This window comes from Chrysochloris asiatica, unplaced genomic scaffold (assembly GCF_000296735.1).
Source record: "Chrysochloris asiatica unplaced genomic scaffold, ChrAsi1.0 scaffold00008, whole genome shotgun sequence".
Classification (NCBI taxonomy): Eukaryota; Metazoa; Chordata; class Mammalia; order Afrosoricida; family Chrysochloridae; genus Chrysochloris; species Chrysochloris asiatica.
In genome coordinates, this window is record NW_006408526.1 from 11,635,769 (window position 1) to 11,658,878 (window position 23,110).

The following is a 23,110-nucleotide window of genomic DNA, read 5'->3' on the forward strand; positions in this document are numbered from 1 at the left end:
AAGCTTTCAGGAGGGAGCCTAGTTTCAGAGGGGATGGGGAAGGTAGAATCTTCACTGAGTGGTTTCCAATCTGTTGGGATGGGGCTGATGAAAGGAGATGGGGATAAGACTCTTGTGGTACAAGAGTGAATAATTTTTATCAGGACTGACTGTCAGTGTCAGAAATGTAAAGGTAGGTGTTTTGCAACAAAAAGAGGGGAGTGGTTGATTTTGCAGTCCAGGAGGGAGGTCCCTGGGAACATCAATGGAGAAGAGCAGAGTGCGGGACCTTACCCAGAGAAGCAGTGATGCCAGAAATGAAGGCAGAGATGAAGACACAGAGAGATGGAGCAGCTGGGGACTCTGGACTCAGGGAGGGAGCAGACTGTGTGCTGACAGCTGGGGAGCAGGCTTGCGGGGTGTACCCTTTGGTTGTTCGATGATGCATGGAGGGGATTGCAATGATTGCAATGAAATGAAATATGATGTGATGAATGTAAAGCTGGTGTTCTCCGATGTAAACTATCATAAAATTCACAATAAAAACATAACAAAACAAAACAAAACCCAGTTTCTGAGGGAATTTGCTAGGCTAGTTAAATTCAAGGTAGAGACATCGGCTCAGAAGGTTATTGCAAATGTTTTATGAGTTTCCCAAGGAGTAATCTTGGTAAGTTTTCTTGAAGGACACAGGATGATTATGGGAGCTCATTAGGAAGAAGTTTTAAGAAAATGGAAAACTGTTTTGGTGAGAAAAATGTAAAGAAAACTGTGCCAAGGAAGTGTATTCTATAAAGACAAGATACCTGCTAATTCTTAAGGATACCAAAGCCTGTATTGTGACAATTTTTCTGGGAAACCTTACCTCATCCATCCTACAGCCTTGATATTGCCCCTTCATACTTTATTTTGATCCCAACACTCAACAAAACACAAAATTGAAAATAAACATGATTTGAATCTCTTGAGGATGTTAAACTGCTGATTTGATGTGGTGTAAATTGAAGAGTTCAGAATTCTTTAGGAAAGGGTTATATATATGGAAACATCACCTTAAGCAGTGTATAGACTGGAGGATATATCAAGAAACAATAGCTTCATAATTTAATGTTTTTAATAAAGGTTTCTAAGATCTTGTAGCAATACTTTTTGACTTGCCTGAATATACATTTGTGGGTGTAGTCACATTCACTTTCCTACACTTATTCTGCTTGTGTGCCTATCTATGCATCCACTCTTAAACATTATTGTTATTATTGCTTTTATTTCAGGAAAGAAATGAAGAGTTTTTCATGAGTTAGCCTTGGAAGTCATGTGGGCTCATTTCTACTGTAATCACAAACCAAGCATTCCAGAGGAAGAATGATCTCATCTTTCAATGGAAGAATGTCAATGTCACATTGTAAGGACAACATGTGGAATGGGATATGTGTTGTTGTTGTTCTTAAGTGTCCTTGAGATGGTTCTGACTTAGAGCAACCCTGTAGAGGGTTTCCAAGGAATTTGAAGTGGATTTGAAGTGCTAACCTTGTGATTCTTAGTTTGGTGCTGATCCTATACTACCACATCAGGATGCCCAGGAAATATCAATGATTTATTGTTGCTTTTGTTAAATGTCATCAATTCAGATCTGACCATTAGTGGCCTTATATAGGGTTTCCAGGAGGCCTGGTGTGGCGCTGTGGGCTAATCCATCAGACTGCAAAGTCGTTGAACTGCAAGGTTGGTAGTTCAAGCTCACCAGCAGTTCCTTGGAAACCCTATACAGGGTCTCTATGCACTTAACAATAACAACAACATAGGGTTTCCAAGAGTCCTGATGTGGTGCTGTAGGATAAGCACTCAATCATAAGGTCTGTTTGTACTGCAAGGTAAGTGGTTTAAACTCACCAGCCACTCCTCAAAACCCTATGCAGGGTCACTAAGAATCAGAGTCAACTTGATAGCACACAACAACAACATAGCCTTTCCAAAGAACAGCTTGTGGGTTTGAACCCCTGACCTTTTGATTAGCAGCCCATCACAAGTCTAAAGTTATACTGTAAATACTATAAATATACCTTTTACACTACAGTATGGCTATTGTTAGGTACTGTTGGATAAGCTCCAACTTACAACAACCCTATGTACAACAGTAAGAAACACTGCTTGGTCTTTTGACATCCTCACAATTCTTGCTATGTTTGGTTCCATTGTTGTAGTCAATGTGTCAACCATCTTGTTGAGGGCTTTACCTCTGCTTTGCCTAGCATGATGTCTTTCTACCGAGACTGGTCCCGCCTGATAGCAGGTCCAATGGACATGAAAGCTCTCCATCTTTGCTTCTAGTTGTTCTTCTTCCAAGACGTATTTGCTTGTTCTCTGGCAGTCCATGTTGTTAAATTGTTAAGTGCTGTCAAGCCAGTTCTAACTCATAGTGTCCCTGCAAAGAGTTTCTGTGGCTGTACATTTTTGTGGGAACAAAAGACCTTGTTTTCCTTCCAGGATATTAAGGTACAGGCTATTATTTATATTTCAAGACTGGGGAGAAAGATATGCATAGTACAAGTAGTCCCCTACTTATGATGTTGTATTCAAGGTACAATGATCTGCATTTAGGACCTTTTTAAAAAATATCATTTTGTTAGTAATATGCACTCCATATAATGGAATCCTGGTAGCATAGTGGTTACGTGTGGTACTGCTATCCGATGGTCAGCAATTAGAATCTACAACCCACTTAGTGATTGTAGGCTACTGCATGAGGCTACTGTAAAGATGTACAACCTTGGCAACCCTATACAGGGTTGCTATTAGTCAGAACTGACTTGATGGCACACGACTCCTACCCACTACATTTAATATTGTATCATATAATTTTCTGATGTTATCATTCTCAGATGTTCACTCATGAATATTCACTATTATGATTTGTAAAAATGCAGATAATAAAAGGCAATAATAATGAAAACTAAACAAAAATAAGGCATTCAAGAACTGATTTACTACAGTCATCAGAACAGAGCCCTGTTGTACGTTGGGGACGACTTATAATTAAAAATTTTTTCCCCAAATTTCCATAGTTTATCAAGGTGACATAATGAAATTACTATATAGGGTCCATAATTAAAATGGTGTAGGACACTTTGTAACTATGGAACTAAACATAATCACAATGATGAAAGTAATCATTATTATCATTTACAGAATATTTACTGTGAGCCAGGTATTATAGTAAGAATTTCACAAATATGATCTGATTTAATTTTTTCTTCAGTGATCCTAAGGTAGAAATAATGATTATCCCTATTCACAGACCTCACATTGTTATAGAACTAGCATTGGAACAAACTCACTGTTCCGATACAATAACCTCAAATTTCCTGATGTCTTCACATACACAATGAGCACATCATTATTCCCACTTGAAGTATAAATCACAGAATATATATGAAAGTTTGTGGAACATAGTACCTTGTTAGTAAATGCTAATTTTACTTTCTCTTTAGGGATAAAGAGTGCTGTTGGGTAGACTAAGCGGTAATTTAGGTTGTCATATTTAAGTATCATTTGTATTGCATGTATTTACAGATGGCAAAGCCTGGAAGGGGCTTTAGATATCTACTTCTCCAACCCTTTGACCCCTGTTGCAGCTGAAGACACCTGAGATTTAGGAAGGTTAAATGATTTGTTGAGAGTTACAGAGATAGTTACGGCAGAGCTGAGAGCCAACTTCATGGCCAGCACTCTGCCAGGATATTATGCTGCCCTCTCATTTCTTTGACAAGCAGTTGCATTTTAAGAAATGTGAAGGAAAAATTAGCTAATAAGTAAATACATAAAACTTGCTGACACTTTACTTGATATTGACAGCTTTAGAAATAAACAGCATTTTATTAAATAATTATCAATATACATTTATATGCATTTCCAAATGCTCGAAACTTAAATTCCATCCATCCCCAATGACTGTTAAGTTGCTAGTCAGTAACTCATCCTACTAGGGTTAATTATTATACCTAATAACAGTCATGCTGCAAACTCCTGCTTGTACTAATTACTCTCATAAATCTCTTTAGAGAAGTGTAAAATTCTCATTACTTAAATGATAAAACAACTAATCTTTGCTCCTTGTCCCTTTGAGATAATAAGATTGCCAAGACTGCTACAGTTGAATGAGGTTTTAAGATAATTAATAATGCTACTAAAACCAAGGCCCTAAGAGTGCATTGTGATGCCTGGAAACTGAGAAAAGGCAGGAATTTTAGGGATAATATGGGAGAATATGGAAGGTCGTGATTTGGCACTGTGGGATGAAGCACTGGACCACAAGGTCGGCTAGAACCACCAGTTGGTGGTTCAAACTCACCAATCACTCCTTGGAAACCCAATACAGCGTCACTATGAGTCGGAATCCTCTCAACGACACTCAGCGACACTTAACAACAACAATCTGATCTTTAATTTTTTTCTCTTTTAATTGTGGTTTGGGTGAAACTTTACAGATTTTTGGTAAGTCACATGTGGATATTTAAATTTGTTTAATTAAAATGTATTTCCTCGGTTACACTAGCCTCATTTTAAGTGCTCAATAGCCACCATTCATCAGGATTCATCTGGGTCTGATTATTTCTAGAATTCATCTAACAGACTTGTCAACTTTAAACAAAAGCAGAAAAGAAAGGTTGATGTTGGTAGGTGCCATCAAGTCGGTACCGACTCACAGTGAGTGATCCTGTGCACAACAGAACAGAACATTGTCTGGTCCTAATCCAACCTCACAATCTTTGCTATGTCTGAGCCCATTGCTTCTGCCCCTGTTCCAGTCCATCTCAATGGGGTCTTCCTCTTTTTATTCAACCCTCCACTTTACCAAACACGATATCCTTCTCCAGGGACTGGTCCCTCCTGATAATATGTCCAAACTATGAGAGATGGAGTCTGGCCATCCTGGTTTTCAAGGAGCATTCTGACTGTATTTCTTCCAACACAGATTGTTCTTTTGGCAATCCACAGTACTTTTAATATTCTCTGTCAACACCGTAACTCAAATGTATCTATTCTTGTTTCTTATTCACTGTATAATTTTCACCTGTAGATGAGGTTATTGAACATACCATGGCTTGGATCAGGCACACCTTAATCCTCAAACTTACATTTTTGCTGTTGAATACCTTAAAAGAGGTTTTGTACAGAAGATTTGCTTAATGCAATATGTGGTTTGATTTCTTGATAGCTGCTTCCCTGAGTGTTGATGGTTAATCCAAGCAAAATGAAGTCTTTCACAGCTTTGATCTTTTCCCCATTACTATGGATGTTGTTTATTGATGAGGATTTTTGTTTTCTTTACATTATTTATTTATTTTTCTTTATGGTGAGGATTTTTATTTTCTTTACATTGAGGTGCAAGCCATACTGAAAACTGTGTTGTTTGAGCTTCATCAGTGTTTTATTTACTCTGCTTTCAGCAAGCAAGGTGGTATCATCTGTATATGGCAGGTTGCTAATGTGTCTTCCTATAATCCTGATGTCATGTTTTTCTTCATATAATCCTGACGCATGCCTGTATTAATTTTAAACCATTTGGTGTTCAAACAACTGCCTCTTGGTTGGTGTACAGGTTCATCATGAGCACAATTAAGAGTTCTGGAATACTCATTCCCCACAGTATTGTCCATAGTTAGTCACAATCTGCACAACTGAAAGCCTTTGCATAGTCAATAAAGCACAGGTAAACATTTTTTTTCTGGTATTCTCTGCATTCAGCTAAGAGCCATCTGGCACCAGCAATGAATGAGATCCCTCGTTTCACATCCTCTTTTGAATCTGGCTTGAACCTCTGGAAGTTCGCTGTCAATGTACTGCTACAGCCATATTTGTGCTATCTTTAGAAAAATTTACTTGCCTGTGATATTAATGATATTGTCTAATTAATTCATCATTCCATTGGGTTCCCTCTCTTTGGAATGGCACATGGTCAGTTGGCCATGTAGTTGTCTTTCACAGTTCTTGGCATAAATGAGTGAGTGCCTCTAGTACTGTTGAAAGATTTCAATTCGTATTCCTTCAATTCCCAGTGCCTTGTTCTTTGCCAATGCTTTCAATGTAGTTTCGACTTGTTTCTTCCATATCATTGACTCTTGATCATATGCTATCACTTGAAATGGCTGAACATTAACCATTTCCTTTTGCTACAGTGACTTTGTGTATTCCTTCCATCTTCTTTTGATGCTTTCTGCATCACTCAATATTTTGCTCATAGAATCCTTCAATATTTCAAATCAAGCCTTGAATTTTTTCTTCAGTTCTCTCAGCTTGACAAATGCTGAGCATGTTTTTCTCTTTTGGTTTTCGAATTCCAGGTCTTTGCACATTTTGCTATAATAATCTTGAGCTGACCTATGAAAATTTCTATTCATCTCTTTTACCTCTTCATTTCTTCCATTTGCTTTAGTATCTCTACACTGGTGATCAAGTTTCAGAGTCTTTTGTTCTTTTACTTTTTCCTTGTCTTCTTAATGACCTTTTACATTCTTCTTGTATGATGTTCTTGATGTCATACCACAACTCTTCTGGTCTTCAGTCTTTAGTGTGTAATACACTAAATCTGTTCTTCAGATGATCTCTAAATTCAAGTGGGATATATTCAAGTTCATATTTTGGCTCTTGTGGGCTTGTTTAAAATTTTTTGAACTTCAGCCTGAACTTGCATAAATTGATAAGTTTATTCCAGTCTGCCCCTGGCCTTGTTTTGGCTGATGATATAGAGCATTTCCAGCCATCTCTTTTCACAGATGAAGTCAATTTAATTTCTGTGTATTTCATCTGGTGAAGTCTATGTGTATAGTCATGTTTTATGTTGTTTAAAAAAGATATTTGTAATGGAGAAGACATTGGTCTTGAAAAATTTCTATCATGCTATATCCAGCATCATTTCTACCACCAAGACCGTATTTTCCAACTACTGATCCTTCCTCTTTGTTTCCAACTACTGATCCTTCCTCTTTGTTTCCAACTTTTGCATTCCAATCATCAGTAATGATCAATACATTTTGATTTCATGTTTGATCAATTTCAGACTGGAGAAGTTGTCAAAGAGCATAGATATTGCACAGAACTGAATAACATTTCATTCTGTTATACACATAATCGCCATGATAGCAACTGGCTTGATAGCAACTAACAACAAAATGTCCTAAGAACCAGATTCCCATTTTACAGATGAGGAAACCAAGTTCAGGCTTATTCAATGTCTCATAATTAAGAAGTGAAGAATTTCACCACCATAGCTCACTCTCCCAGCTAAGGAGTAGGGAATTGGTCCTTGTTAACTTTTACTTAATGATACAGAACTCCTTTTCCTGGTACTAGTTATATTATTTGGAGGCTTATTCCATCATTAGATTGAGGATAAGTGCCTGTCAAATGCTGAAGATCTCATATGCACAAGTGTTTTCCTGAATCATCTTATTCCCTGTCAACACTTAGCTCTGAGCAACAGCGAGTACCAAAAGACACAGCTGTTCCCCTGTTATTTGGTATGTTAATAGGCACCTGTATAAAAAAAGAATTAGGAAAAATATGATTATTTTTCACTGCATCTGGTTTTCCTATTCCTCTTTTCTTTTCTAAGTTACCAGTAAGTCCTAATAGGTCAATGCCTTTCTTCCCTTCCCTCGAGGCCTTGGGCTGCATCTATGGGTGATAGTATGGCTAACTAAAGCAGTTAGTTGGTGCCAAGACAGTTCCGACTGATGACAGTCCCAGGTGTTTCAAAGTAGACTCTTCCATAAAGTTTTTAAGACTGATCTTTCAGAAGCAGATTGTCAGGCTTTTCTACCAAGGTGTCTCTTGGTGGATTTGAATCACCAAGCTTTCAGTTAGGAGTTGGGTACTTAATAAATTGTGCCATGCAGGTTCTCATAAATGGATAACTGGTTGGTAGTTGTTGTGTGCCTCTGTGTCACTTCTGACTCGTGGTGACCCTGTAAATGGTTTCTGAGGTTGTAAATCTTTGCATGAACAGAACACCTTATCTTTTTCCTGAGGAGCAGCTGACAGATTTGATCTATTGACCTTGAGGTTAGCAGTGCAACACATAACCCACTATACTACCAGGACTCCAATGGGTACCTTGGGCTGGAGAAAATCAGATAGACATAACAAACCAAGATCAACCCACTGATGCCATTTACCATTCTCACAGGCTTCACACATACTCTCATAGAGCAGTCATTACAGACATCATAGAACAGAGGCTGCCTGCTTTTGCAAGCTTACTTTTTGAAATTTACTTGTAGGGAGGAGAATCTGACAGGCCTAAGAGCAAGCACCATTTCCTTTGTGTATGATAGCATGCCTTTGTGGCACACATTCTAGTTTCTGATACTAAAATAATTTTTATTTGAGACAGCGTGACACCAAACAGCTTTTTCTTAGGCATGAGACTGTCATAAATGTCAAAATGAGTGAAAGATCCTTAGATATTTTTCTTACAAGTTTAAGATTCATTTTTTTTTTCCTCTTAGATTTTAAGGCCAGAACTCTCCAAGTATATTTCATAAAACATGGTTTACCTTTCTGATTTTCTTTTGAAAGTTTGATTTTAATGAACTCCTGTCCAATTGCACAGTTCAGTTGTACCCAGGTGGCGTATGTCTGAGAAATTTCTACTGAGCTATATGTAACGTGAGAAGGTGTTGCTGTATTCAAAAGTTGTTATAGTTTAGGCAGCTTTGTCTAGTTAAAAGAGAGAGACAAAGAAATAATGAAATGTATAAATAAAACAATAAATTATAATCCATGCAAAAGCTAATTTGCTAATTTGATATACAGTAAATGTAACATGTTTTGATTTCAGTGAAGCTTATAATGCAGTGTCTTATAAAACCTTATTTGCAAAAATTAAGTTGTCTTAGAAGAGAGCTGACTGAAGGATGTAAGTAAGTAAGGGTTGCAGTAAATGGCAAAAGTGTAAGGAGCAGAGTCCAGTCAGCTGAGCATGAAGACAGGTAGGAGAAGGCAGTTGGTTGAGGAAAGAGGGAAGGAAAGGAGGGTTTGTAAGTCAACTAAAGGTTACAAAGAAAGTAATGATAAAGTAGACTATCAGCATTTCAGTTTCCCCTATCCCAAATCATAACCACCATCTTTTAAATTTTGTTTTGTTTGTTTTTCTCTACCCTTCATGTAGCCTACCATGGGTGTTTTTTTTCCACACACATTTCATTCACTGGATCTGTTGTACACAGAACACAGTTTAGAGGATTTTGGTATATTTTTCCTCTGGTATTCAAATGACCCTGCCAACACCTCCATCCACGGTTAGGGAATTTTTTTCAGAGGGTTGGTATTAACTGGGAGACTGACTTTACTATTCTTTTTAACAAATATTTATAAGCACCTTCTATGTGTTATATACAGTTTCAAGATTTAGTTTTACAGCTTTGAACACAATACTGTTGTAGTCTCCCAGTGTAGTGGGTACACAGGCATTTATGATGCACTATGTGTGCAATTTAGAGTCCTGGTGTGGCACTGTAAGATGAGCACTGGACAGTTAATCACAAGGTTGGTGGTTCAAACCCACCAATTTTTTCTTGGAAACCCTAGACAGGGTCACTATGATTTGGAACCAACTTGACGGCACTTAACAACAATATGTGCCATTGTATTCAAACATACCAATGACTATGAAGATGGCACAGAACCAGGCAATGTTTTGTTCTATTACACATAAAGTTGCTATGAGTTGAATTGACTATACAGAAACTAACAATATATATGCTATGAGAACCCCTGGGCGGTGCAAATGGTTAGTGTTGTACTTGACTGCTAACCAGAAGTTTGGAGGTTCAAGTCTACCCAGAGGCAGGCACCTCAGATGAAAACCCTAATCTACTTCAGAAAAATTAGCCATTTAAAAACCTGCAGAGTGGAGGTCTACTTTGACACACACAGTTTCTTCATGAGTCAGAATCAAGTCGACAACAAGAGTACTGGTGTATGTGCTATGACAGTGGAAAGCCAGTTTCGTTTACCCTTATAACAAAGACGCTTACTTTACTTAGCCATCTTGCAAAAATTCATGCTCTTGGAACCAAAAATATAAAAAAATCAAATAATTTTGAGGAACTGCCTTAGCAATAAACCCAGAATACAAGGATATTGTTTTAGGCCGCTAGTACCCATCGAGCCAGGCAAACCAAACCCTAACACCACAGAAGTAAACAGCTGAGAGACATTCAACTTGTAAAATGGAGGTTTGTAAAACAGATTCTCTCAGATATGAAAAATAATTGAAATATTCATTTTACACCCTAAGAGGTCCACATTCTATATTTCCACTTTTGTCCTGAACCTAACAGTCACATATGTGACCATCTATCCCTACTGAGCCTGTTAAGGGACATCTGTGACTCATGCTGGCATTCCAGGTAGGGAGGGGAAGCAGCAGACATTCCAGACATGTGAAAAGCCTGTAAATGAAGAACCCATTTTAATTAAGCATTATTTAGTTTCTTTAGAGAATACCTGTTTTAAATGTACTATTCTTCAGAGCAGGCCTCTTGCATTGTAAAAACATAGCCCAAGAGACATATTTCACCTCAGGCAATATTTTGAATTATAGTAGTAGAGGTCACACAGCTCTGATTTACCATAAACCAAATACTCTCTGTGCAGAAATTTTGCATTGTAAGAATAAATGCCTGTGATTTATAAAGAGGGTTTATGGATCCCCACCCCCCCCCAATTGATATAGTCAGAGTCAGCTGTTTCAATATACATTTTAACTCTTTGTTAAATAGCTGAAGTTCATTGATGAGCAACTGCTTAATAAATTACTAAATTCATCATTTCTTTACAAGTGTTTAAGCAAGTGCTGGATGGGGTGATGAATGCAAAGGTAAGCTTCCCTTTGAGAATCTGTCAAAGTAGTAAAAATCCCCATTGCCATAAAACTGCTTCCAACTCACAGTGACACTAAAACAACCCTATGCTTCATCTTTCTCCCATGGAACTGCTGGGGTTTCCAACTGCTGACCCTGAGATTAGCAGCCAGACTCATAACCACTATGCTAAGAGAGCTCCATGCAATAGAGTAGAACTTCCCAATAGGATTTCCAAGGCTGGACTCCTGGTGTGGTGCTGTAGAGTCAGCACAGGACTTAGTACCACAAGGTCGGCAGTTCAAACCCACCAACTGCTCCTTGGAAACACTTTACAGGGTTGTTATGAGTCAGAATCAATTCAACAACACTTAACAACAACAATCTTTATAGAAGCAGATGACCACACCTTTCTGCTGACTTTTAGGTAGGCAGCCAAATGCTTAACTACTGTGCAACCAGGGTTCCCTCCTTATCACACATGGAAGGAAATTCTTCCCCATTTCAGTCCTCTCCAACTTCCCGGACTCTACATAAGGGGGGTAAATAGCAGCCAAAGAAGAACTCTAAAGGAAGGGAAGAATTGGGGGCAGCAGGAGGGGAGGAGGGGGGTCAAGTTATATTGTGATAGTTGATCCTTTTTTCCACATCTCCCTAAATCTCTTCTCCTTTAACTGCTTTTCCTCCACTTCCCCTTGTGTCTCTTTCCATTATTGGCCATTGGAAAATTCTAAGCACCACTGATTTTTCTCTTCTGTGACATTAAGAAGATTAAATAATTTGCCTCACAGAGTTGTGATTATCCCATATAAAGAATTAATGGGATAATTAAAAGAGCATTCAGAACAGTGTCATGTGTAGTAAGTATTCAAACACAAGCTTTTAAGACTTGCTGTTGTTTTGTTGTTAGGTGTCATTTATGCATTAGACATGCACAATACAGTATGTCATTTGATTTCTTGACTGCTGCTTCCGTGAGTGTTGATTGTAAATTCAAGTAAAATGAAGTATTTGACAACTTCAGTCTTTTCTCCATTTATCATAATGCTACTTATTGATCCAGTTGTGAGGATTCTTGTCTTCTTTACAGTTAAGTGCAATCTATACTGTAGGTTGCAGTTTTTGATCATCATCAGTAAGTATTTTAAATTCTCTTTACTTCCAGCATGCAACGTTATATCATCTGCATATCATAGGTTGTTAATGAGTCTTCCTCCAGTCTTGATGGCACATGTTTCTTTATATGATCCAGCTTCTCTGACTGTTTGCTCTGCATACAGACAACCTTTACACACACCTTTCCTAATTACAAACTATTCCGTATCCCCTTGTTTTGTTCTAACACTTGCCTCGTGGTCTACGTACAGGTTCCTCATGAGCACAATCGAGTGCTCTGGAATAGTCATTCTTTGCAATGTTATCCTTTGTTTGTCAAGACCTACACAGTTGAAAGTCTTTGTGTAGCTCAATAAAGCACAAGTAAATATACTTCTCATGTTCTCGGCTTTCAGTTAAGACCCCTCTGACTTCAGCAATGATATCCCTCGTTCCATGTCTTCGTCTGAATCTGGCTTGAATTTCTGGCAGTTTTCTGTCAAAATACTGTTTCAACTATATTTTAATTATCTTCAGCAAAATTTTACCTGCATGTGGTATTAATGCCATTGCTCAATGATTTCCACATTCTGCTGAGACATCTTTCTTTGGAATGGGCACAAATATGGGTCCCTTCCAAACTGTTGGCCAGGAAGCTGTCTTCCAAATTTCTAGATAAATAAGCATCTCCAGTGCTGCATCAGTTTGTTGTAAGATTTCAGCTTATATTCCATAGATTCATGGATCCTTGCTTTTCACCAATGCCTTCAGTACAGCTTGAACTTCTTCCTTCCATTACATAGGTTTATGATCAAGTGCTCCCTTTGAAATGGTTGAATATTGACTTTTTTTGGTACAGTGTGTATTCTACTTTATTTATTTATTTGAGAGTTTCTGCATTATTTACTATTTTGCCCATAGAAATATTGCAACCTAAGGCTTGAATTTTTTCTTAAATTCTTTCAGCTTGAGAAATGCTAGTGTGTTTCTCTCTTTTGATTTTCTTTTCATACTTCATTATAATACTTTATTTTGCCTTCTGAGGCTGCTCTTTCAAATTTTCTGCTCAGCTCTTTCACTTCCTCATTTCTTCATTCACTTTCAGCTTTCTAAACTCCAGGGCAAGTTTCAATCTCTTCTGATGTCCATTTTTGTCCTTTCTTTCCTATCTTTTTAATGTCCTTTTGCTTTCTTCATGTAGGATGTTCTTTGCATTATTCAACAGCTCTTTTGGTCTTCAATAATTAGTGTCCTGGTGTGGTGCTATAGGATAAATATTGGACTGATAACTAAAAGGTTGGTGGTTCAAATCCACTAGTCACTCCATGGAAACCCTATATAGGCTAGCTATGAGGCAGAACTGACTCAAAAACACTTAAAAACAATGCACCAAATCTGTTTATATGAGATGGTCTCTAAATTCAGGTGGGATATATTCAAGGTCATACTTTGACTCTCATAGACTTGTTTTAATTTTCTTCAGCCTCAGCCTTAACTTGAATATGAGTAATTGATGATCTGTTCCACAGTTGGTCCATGGCCTTGTTTTGGCTGATGATCTTGAGCCTTTACTCCGTCTCTTCTCACGATGCAGTCAATTTGATTCTATCTGGTGAGGTCCATGTATATAGTCACTTTTTATGTTATCTAAAAAAGGTATTTGCAATGAATAAGTCATTGGCCTTGCAAAATTCTATCTTTTGATCTCTAAAATCATTACTATCATCAAGGTCATATTTTCTGAGTACTGATTCTTGCTCTTTTTTTTTTTTTTTTTACCCACTTTCACATTCCAATCACCAGTAATTATCAATGCATCTTGATTGCATGTTTGATCAATTTCAGACTGAAGAAGTTGGTATAATTATTCATTTTCATCGTCACTGACTTTAATATTTAGTGAAAATATTTGAATAGTGGAATCATCCTATCATAGACAGCATTATATTTCAAGTTAGGTCTTGGAATGTTCTTTTTGACAATAAATGCAATACTATTCCTCCTTAATTTGATATTCCTGGCATGGTAAACATATGATTGTCCAGTTCATAATGGTCAATACCAGTCAATTTCAGCTCACTAATGCTTTATGTGCTCGATTCCACTTTCGACAACAAATTTTCTTAGATTCAAACCTCATACATTTCACATTCTAATTATTAATGGATGCTTGCAGCTGTTTCTTCTTATTTTAAGTTTTGCAACATCAACAAATGAAGGTCCTGAAAATTTTGCTTCATCCACATCATGAAGGTTAACTCTACTTTGAGTAGGCATCTCTTCCCCAGTTATATTTTCAGTGCCTTCCAACATGATGGGCTCATCTTTCAGCACTACATCCAACACTGTTGCACTGCTATTCAAAAGGTTTTATTTGGCTAACCATTCAGAAGTAGTTCTCTCCTTCTTCCTACTCTGTCTTAATCTGTATGCTTGCTGAAAGAGATGGGTGACCCTGCTGCTATTTTACATTCTGGTGGAATAGTTTCCATCATCACAACAATATGCAAGCCACCACAGTGAGACAAACTGACAGATGAATGGAGCTCCTGTGTGGTGCCAACTATTATGTGCTCAACTAACTAGTAATGCAAAACTGGCAGTTAGATCACATCCAGAGATGCCTCAGGATAAAGGCCTGACTATTTGCTTCTAACAAATCATTGTCTTGAAAATTCTATGGAATACAGTTCTATTCTGCACACATGAAGTCATCATGAGTCAGAATTTACTTAATGGCAATAACTGTTTATAGTTTTCCTTTTCTTAATGTAAACTAACATAGCCAATTCAACAAGCCACCCAAAATATCATTTTTAAGACTTTGTATAGTCAAGATATTTCTGATATTCTCTTTCAGTCAAGATTCATCGGACATCACCAATGATATACCTTGTTCCATATCCTCTACTGAAACCAGCTTGAATTTCTGACAGCTTCCTGCTTATGTACTGTTGCAACTATTTTTAAATTACTTTCAACAAAATTTCACTCATTTGTGATACTAATTATATTTTTCTATAATGTCTGCTTCTGTAAGGTCATCTTTCATTGGAATGGGCACACATATGGATCTCTTCCATTCTGTTAGCCAGGTAATTGTCTTCCAAAATTCTTGGCATAAACTAGTGAAAGCTTTCAGCACTCCATTAATTTATTGAACTATTTCACTTGGTATTCCATCCACTCCTGGGATCTTGTTTTTCACTTTTGCCTTCAGTGCAGCTTGGACTTCTTCCTTCAATATTATCAATCAGTACTTGATCACATGCTATGTCTAAAAATGGTTGACCATCAACCAATTCTTTTTGGTACAGTTACTCTGTACATTTCTCTCTCTGTTTTTTGGAGTTGTTATTGATTCATGAGTCATTCAATATTTTTTTGTCCATAGAACCCTTCAGTATTGCAATCTGAGTCTTGGTTAATTTTCTTCAATTCTTTTAGCTTGAGAAATGCTAAGCCTTTTGGTTTTCCAGCTTTAGGTATTTGTATATTTCATTATAATACTTTTGTCTTCTTGAAGCGTCCATTGAAAATTTCTGTTCATCTTTATTACATCATCATTTCTTCCATTGGCTCTAGCTATTCTTTGTTCAAGAGCAGGTTTTAGAGTCACTTCTGACATCCACTTTGATCTTTTATTTCCTTTTTGTCTTTTTAATGACCTTTTGTTTTCTTCATGTAAGATGTTCTTGATGTCATCCACAACTCCTCCTGTCTTTGGTCATACCTGTCTAATGTATCAAATCTTGTGATGGTCTCTCAACTGAGGTGGGATATGCTCAATGTCATATGTTAGCACTCATTGATTTGTTTTAATTTTCTTCAACTTTCAGCCTTTAATTTCATATGAGCAACTGATGGTCTGTTCCACAGTTTTGTTTTGGCTGATGGTATTGAGTGTCTCCGTCATCTCTTCCTACAGATGTAGTCAGTTTGATTCCTGTGTATTTCATCTGGTGAGGTCCATGTTTATAGTTACCATTTATGTTATTTTAACAAAAATATTTACAATGAATGAGTGATTGGTCTTACAAAATTCTATCATGCATTCCTCACCATAATTTTTATCACTAAGAACATGTTTTCCAACTTCAGATCCTTTCTCTTTGTTTTCAACTTTTGTATTACAGTCATTTGTAATTGCTAATGCATCCTAGTTGCATGTATGATCAATTTCAGAATGAAGAGTCTTGTAGAATATTTCCATTTCTTCATCATTGGCTTTGGTGGTTGGCATGTATATTTGAACAATAGTTATATTAACTAGTTTTCCTTGTGGTGGCAGTGGTGGTGGTGTGCCATGGAGTCAGTTCCAACACATAGTGACCCTGCATAGGGTTTCCAAGGCTGTGAATCTTTATGGGAGCAGAAAGCTTCATCTTTCTCACATGGAATGGTTGATAATTTCGAACAGCTGACCTTGAGGTTATCAGCAATACTCATAACCCCTGGTTTTCCTTGTAGGCATATACATATTATCCTATTACAGACAGCATTGTATTTCAAAATAGATCTTGAAATGTTCTTTTTAACCAAGAATGTGACAGAATTCCTCTTGAATTTGTCATTTCCTGTATAGTACACTATATGATTGTTTGATTCAAAATGGCTAATACAAGTCTATTGCAGTTCACTCATTTCTAGGATAATGATCTCTCTATGCATTTCATTTCATTCTTGAAGACTTCCAATTTTTCTAGAGTGATATTTTGTACATTTCAGCTTCTGATTATTAATGGATGTTTGCAGCTATTTTTTTTTTATTCTGAGTCATGCCCCATAATCAAATGAATGTCTTGAAAGCTCTGCTCCATACACACTATTAAGGTCAACTCTACTTTGAGGAGGTAGAACTTTCTCAGTCATATTTTGAGTGTCTTATCTTTTGGCACTATATCAGGCGTGTTCTGCAGTTATTTATAAGCTTTCCAGCGAGTAATCCCTCAGAAGTGGACCACCAATTCTTCTTTCCTAGTCTGTTTTTACACCTGTCCAGCATGGGTGATCTTGCTGTTAATTGAAACACTGGTGGCCTAACTTCTAACACCACAGCAACATGCAAGTCCCCACATTATGAAGGACTGATCGATGTGTGGGGCCTTACAGTTGTAGAGGTTTATAAACCAACAAATACAATTTTGAAATTAGATTTCCAAACACTGAGGATTCAGAGTTCTTGAGTAGTACAGTGAAGTGTCCAGCTATTAGCTGAAAGGTTGCAGTTGTTAAGTGCCATCAAGTCGGTTCTGACTCATAGCAACTCTGTATAGAGTTTCTGAGGAGCAGCTGCTGAATTTGAACCACTGATCTTGTCAGTAGCAACCTAGTGTTTATCCTATAGCACTACACTAGACATCTCAATTGAAAGATTAGTAGTCTGAACAACCCAGAGGTACCTAGGAAGACAGACCTGGAATCTGCTTCAGAAAGGTCACAACCTTGAAAACCCTAAGGACCCACTCTCCCTTGTACACAAAGGCTCACCAGGAGTCAGAATCTACTTGAAAAAAATTAACAACTATCTGAGAGGAATTTAAAAAGTTCACAGAAAAAGAAAAGAAAGGATAATGAAAATTTTCAAAAACATTTTGAAGCCCATATATCACCAAAACAAAGTTCACAGACCATAAGATTATGCCCAGGTTTTCTAGGAAATGTCTGTAATTTCTTTCCCTGTAACTAAGGGTAACAACAACAATACCTCTCACTTAGCCTCTCCCATTTTCTTTTGTCAAAGAAGAAAATTTCCTTTGTGGTTCTTATTCTTTTCCTATGATTTCTCAATGTTCCTGTTGGTGGCATCGAGAGAGGGTCTACAGTTACTCTAAGTTCCCTATATGTGTTTTATTTGGACCTTATCCTAAGATAAAACATCTATATGCTATCTCATTATCCTCTCACTACTTTGAGGTTTCAACACTTCTGTGCCATGTTAATTTGAAAGTTGTTTTGTTTCCTGGTGGTAAATTCAAGAGTAAAATGCCTAAATAATACAAGATATTTTCTCAACCATCAATTCCTTTTAATGTATCTATTATCTCCATTCCAAAGAGAGGTGACCCAACGGAATGCGGAAATCATAGGACAATCTCTTTGATATCTCAAGCAAGCAAAGTTTTGCTCAAGGTAATACAGAAACGGCTACAATCATACATTGACAGAGAACTTCCAGAGGTTCAAGCTGGATTCAGAAGAGGCCATGGAACGAGAGATATCATTGCTGATGTCCGATGGATCTTGGCTGAAAGCAGAGAATATCAGAAGGATGTTTACCTGTGCTTTATTGACTACGCAAAGGCTTTTGATTGTGTGGATCATGACAAGCTATGGACAACATTGAGAAGTATGAGTATTCCAGAACACTTAATTGTACTTCTAAGAAATCTGTACCTAGACCAAGAAGCAGTTGTTCGAACAGAACATGGGAACACTGAAAGTTTTAAAATTGCGAAAGGTGTGAGACAGGGTTGTATTCTTTCACCATACTTGTTCAACCTGTATGCTGAGCAAATAATACGAGAAGCTGGGTTCTATGAAGAAAAACGTGGCATCAGGATTGGAGGAAGACTCATTAACAACCTGCGATATGCAGATGATACAACCTTGATCGCTGAAAGTGAAGAGGACTTGAAATATTTACTTATGAAGATTAAAGAGCACAGCCTTCGATATGGATTGCATCTCAATGTCAAGAAAACAAAAATCCTCACCACTGGACCAATAAACAACATTCTTATCAATGGAGAAAGGATTGAAGTTGTCAAGGACTTCATTCTTCTTGGATCAACTATCAACACTCGCGGAAGTAGCAGTCAAGAGATCAGACGACGTATTGCACTGGGCAAATCTGCTGCACAGGAACTTTTTAAAGTATTGAAGAGCAGAGATGTCAGCTTGAGGACTAGGGTGCGCCTGACCCAGGCCATTGTGTTTTCAATAGCCTCATATGGATGCGAAAGCTGGACAGTGAATAAAGAGGATCGTAGAAGAATTGATGCCTTTGAGTTGTGGTGTTGGAGGAGAATACTGAGGGTGCCATGGACTGCCAAAAGAACCAATAGATCTGTTTTGGAAGAAGTGCAGCCAGAGTGCTCCTTGGAGGCCAGGATGGCTAAGCTTCGTCTCTCCTACTTTGGACATGTAGTCCGGAGGAAACAATCGTTGGAGAAGGATGTCATGCTGGGTAGGGTGGAGGGTCAGAGAAAAAGAGGAAGACCTCCAACGAGATGGATCGGCCAGGTGGCATCATTGATGGACTCGGGGGTGGCAGCGGTGGTGAGGTTGGCCCAGGATCGAACATTGTTTCGTTCTGCTGTGCATGGAGTCGCTATGAGTCGGTTCCGACTCGATGGCACCTGACAACAACAACAACAATTATCTCCAGCATCATAGACTCTTTTGGCTTGCAAGTGAAAGAAATTCATCTAAACTACTTCAAGTCATTAGTTACAGAGATGTATTGGCTTCTATAGCCAGGAATTGTAAGGATAATATTCTTATGAAGAGCCACAATAATTGTACACCCAAAAACCTGGACACAGTAGCAAGGTCACTAACATTACCATTTCACCAAAAACTTCTCTCCTTTTGATTAGAATTAGGAAAACTAGAATAATTTCTTCCTATTTTTAGAAATGAATCACCAACAAATCATGCAAAGAATCATCAGGTAGTCTATGGAGAAAGCTAGGTCACTGCTGTCTACAACATACAATAAGCATACTGTGAACCAAAAGTTCTGCAGTTCAAGTCTGCTAGCCACTCTGTGGGAGAAGGATGGGGCTTTCTGCTCCACCAAAGATTGGACTTCTTGTTTGGAGCTACAGGATCAATGCAGGATTGCAAGGTTGGTTTGAAACACAAGGTTGGCAGTTCAAACTCACCAGTCACTCTTTGGAACCCCCATATTGGGTCATTATGAGTCAAAACTGACTTGATGGCACTTAACAACATCAAGAAGATTATCAAAGAAGGAAATCTCATACTTTGTTAAGAGTGAAAAAAAGGCATTTGGGTGAGTAACACTACAGCTTGAGCAGGGCAGCACTAAGTAAATATATGAAACGTTCCACCATTCAAGGGGACAGAGGGATCTATATACCTAGAGAAAAAAGGAAACATGGGGGCTTAATGATTGATAAGATCAACTTCAGCATGAGGTTTTGAAATATAAACATCAGTCATTTGGTTAGGAAGGAGAGTTATCATCTAAGTGAGTAGTATCAGCCAGTTTAGTTATAATTGCTTTCACTTATTGACACATTTTATTCCTGGGAACAAATTTTTTATATCTTGATATAGTCTTCACACGAACAAATGAACAAATGCTTTTGCTTTCTGGGTGCATGTTGGCCTTATCATTTTTACTCTTATCACAAGTGCCTTAAGGCATTTTTCTATTTACATTTTCCCCTTTTCAAGCCTCAGCTAGGGGATTCTGAGCCCCACAATGGAGTAGCCTTGATTTTGTATGGACTTGGCCTGTTTCCTTGGTTAATAAAAAAAATTTTTTCTTCACCTTGCTGAGCTAATATGGCTCATCTAAAGTGTGAGCAGGTTTTATGAGAAAAACTTAATGAAAAGGCCACACTTGAGGACCATTTTTCAGACAGGACAGAATGATATAGCTCAAGTTGAAATATACCCAGGGACACAACAGAGATAATTAAACATGATCGTTGGTGAAAGTCTCTGAATTCCACATGATTTTATGTGAAGAGTCAAATGGTTTTGAAGTATAGCATTTCATGGAAAAAGGCTTTGAACTCAAGCAAAATAGCATTTTGCAATTACAATAATAGATACTATAAGAAATATAAAGATTCCAAAATAACATAGCAATTTTTCCCACCCACCATTCACTTCAAGAGGAAAACCATTTACTGACATAGCAGTTAAAAAAGAAAGAGAACTCCCAAAGGTTCAAGTCAGATTCACATGAGGACTTGGAACTAGGGGCATCACTGCTGACATCAGATGGATCTTGACTGAAAGCAGAAAATACCAGAAAGATATCTACCTGTGTTTTATTAACTATGCAAAGACTTTCAATTGTGTTTTTCATGACAAACTATGGATGACATTGAGGAGAAAGAGCATTCCAGATCACTTAATTGTACTAATGAGGAACGTATACATAGATCAAGAGGCAGTTGTTCTAACAGAACAAGGGAACACTGAATTGTTTAAAATGAGCAAAGGTATGCACCAGGGTTTTATTCTTTCAACATAATTATTCAATCTGTATGCTGAGAAAATAATTCAAGAAGCTGGATAATATGAAGAAGAACATGGCACAAGAATTAGAGGAAGACTCATAAAGCTTTGCTATTTGAGACTTTTATTCTATTGGTTCTATCTACAAGGTCAGCAGTTCGAAACTACCAGCTGGAGAAAGATAAGGCTTTCTGCTCCCGTAAAGATTTATAGATTCGAAAACCATCATTATGAGTCAGAACTGACTCCACGGCACATAACCACCACCACCACAACTAGACCAGAAGACTTGATAGGGACAATATAGCCTTTGACAAATGGGAAAAACTTCACACAGTTCTCACATGACTTGACCAGTGAAATTTGTTCCCTGATTACTACAAAGATTTTGTGGTGCTTCTCAGGAGTTTATACTGTTTTCAAGAAGTTTCTTTGTTCCAAAGTCTGCAGTATTACAATGGCAGGGGAAAGCTTCTAGCCAGTGTGAAATTACATAAATCATTACTAACAATATATACATAACAATTTGAGGGTGGAATCTCAATAAAATCAAACTGCCATTGAAGTACACCAGGAAGTAGTACTTTATGGTGTTTTCCAGGATTGAGGAGATGGCAACATGCTTGACAACCTTGAGAGATTTTTTGCAACAATATTTTTTTAACCTTTTATTATGAATTCAGTGATAGTTTACATGGCAGAACATTGGTTTTGTACTCAATCAATTATATTTTCTTTCATTGCAATCATTAATATCTCCTCCATGCACCACTGGTTAACAATATTTGCCTCTATTCTCTATTTATTGTATTTGTTTGTTTTTGATGTATACAAAAACATGCAGGAATATATAATCGTTTAAACAACCAAAGGGCACATCTTGCAAACCAGTCTAATGCCTGCCAGTACAGCGCCTTTCTCTTTCCACCAATATTTTTCTTTTAGGCCTAAGTCATTCAATATCATTCCATGAGGGAACATTCATGTAAGGCATGTATCATAGAAACATACAGAAAATTTGGAAGGCAGTTTTTGTTTGTTTTAAAAATTTCACCCACTCCACAATTTAGTGGTAGGATCTTGATAACAGCCTGCCTTTTTCCATGTCTTAATTTCTTTTGGGTTAATTGTTGGTATTAAAGTTTTTCTAAAGGTAATTCATTAAAGTTGGAGTTATCAATAGACAAAGTTTGAGTGCCCCTTTATTTATCATAAGTATAGAAATAACTTGAGAGGCAGTTTGTTTGGCTGCTATAACATCAAGATCATTTCCTATAGTAGCCTTAGTCTGGGCTACTCCTTGTGGTTGATAATCTTGTATTTTTATCACAACAACTTTAGAATGGAGTAATAAAAATATCTGGAAGATCCACTATTAAAGATATGTATTTTTTATGGAATTTCCAGAAGAGGTTAAAATTCCTCTTTGTTTCTACAACATATCAAAATCATCTACAATTCCAAACCAGTATCTGTTGTCTGTGAAGGATTAACAGATGCTTAAGAAGCAATTCTACAAGCTATAATGAATGTGTTAATTCAGCTTGTTTGGTTAAAGTGGCTTCAGAGAGAGCTTGATATTTAAGTACTTCAGTAGAAGTTGTAATAGCATATCCAGCTTGATTGTGAGGGGTAGTATGGCTAGATTTTTTTTTTAATGTTTTATTGTGAATTATGTGATAGTTTACATGGGAGAACATTAGTTTTACATTCATCCTATCTTACATCATTTCATTGCCATGGTTACAATCCCCTCTGTGCATCATCAACTAACCAAAGGGTATACCCTGCAAGTCTGCCCCCTGGTCATCAGCACACAGTCCCTCTCCCTCTCTAGGTCTAGAGTCCCCACCCGCTCCATCTATCCACATCAAGATTCAAAAAGCAGCCAAGCATCTTAACATTATTTCCCTCCTTTTTCCCATTCCAACCATGTCTCAATCCCTGTA